The 1,234-nt window shown below is 36.3% G+C and overlaps 1 non-coding gene across 1 annotated transcript; it reads left to right on the top strand.

The window, feature by feature from the left end:
- Positions 1 to 439: 439 nt before the first annotated feature.
- Positions 440 to 570, top strand: LOC123582129. The gene has a single exon (XR_006704220.1). It is a non-coding gene; the product is annotated as a small nucleolar RNA SNORA18 (small nucleolar RNA).
- The last annotated feature ends 664 nt before the right edge of the window (positions 571 to 1,234 follow it).

The following is a 1,234-nucleotide window of genomic DNA, read 5'->3' as shown; positions in this document are numbered from 1 at the left end:
ACCTGAGCAACTGGTGACAGGGCTATTTAATTCTTGCCTTTTAGGATTGTTGTGAGGATTATTTAACTGAAATAACATATGTAAAATCTCTAGTACAGTGCCTAGTACCTAGTAGTGGCTCAATAAATGGTAGTTGTGAGCATTTAATTACCTTATTTGCTCATCTCTAAAGCCATGCAAGATACTGATGTTATATTGTGTGTGTGTGTGTGTGTTTTGTTTTTTGTTTTTTGTTTTTGTTTTTTTTCCCAGAAAAAGAAATTGGTCAAGAAATGGAATGAATTGGTCAAGGTCATATAGCTAATGAATTGAAAAAGCCAGCTTGGAATTAGACATTTCTCTATGAAAGGAGCATGCAGAAAGCCTTTGAGGGCAGCTATACCAGGACAGGACTTGGTGTTTGCCAAGTGTGGTTTGGGAACCTGGAATTTAAACTTTGGTTGAGGTCTATCCTGAGGGGGCTTTTTCTGTAGACCTACATCACTGGAAACGCCTCCTAGAGGATATGTGTGGTTTCCTTTACTCACAGAACTATGTGTTAGATCTGTGGGAAAGAACTACAAGACATCTATCTGCTGACACTCTGAGAAAGATCTAATAGTCAGATTTTTTAAATCTTAGGTATTGGGGTGTTCCAACAATCTGTATAGTTCTTGGGTGTGATAGTTTAGGGGTGAATATGATTTGAACTCATTCATGTTTACAGGGCGTCTGATATTAAAAACCAGTGAGATTCATCTACTCTGACCCTAAATATGGCCTTAAAGTAAAGGAATTGGATCCCAAAGATTACAGGTGGGGAATTTTTTTTTTTTTAGATTCTTTCTGCCCCTGTTTATTTTTAAAGTGAGTAATTATATGCTTACTTTGTAGGTTTGTTGGAAAGATTTATATCTTTTTTTTCACCTTCAAAAATTTTTTAAAATTTTATTTTTAAGTTTTTAAAATTTACATCCAAATTAGTTAGCATATAGTGAAACAATGATTTCAGGAGTAGATCCCTTAATGCCCCTTACCCATTTAGCCCATCCCCCCTCCCACAACCCCTCCAGTAACCCTCAGTTTGTTCTCCATATTTATGAGTCTCTTCTGTTTTGTCCCCCTCCCTGTTTTTGTATTGTTTTTGTTTCCCTTCCCTTATGTTCATCTGTTTTGTCTCTTAAAGTCCTCATATGAGTGAAGTCATATGGTTTTTGTCTTTCTCTGACTAGTTTCACTTAGCATAATACCCTCC

Source organism: Leopardus geoffroyi, chromosome A1 (assembly GCF_018350155.1).
Source record: "Leopardus geoffroyi isolate Oge1 chromosome A1, O.geoffroyi_Oge1_pat1.0, whole genome shotgun sequence".
Taxonomy (NCBI): Eukaryota; Metazoa; Chordata; class Mammalia; order Carnivora; family Felidae; genus Leopardus; species Leopardus geoffroyi.
This window is presented reverse-complemented; position numbering and strand designations above follow the sequence as displayed.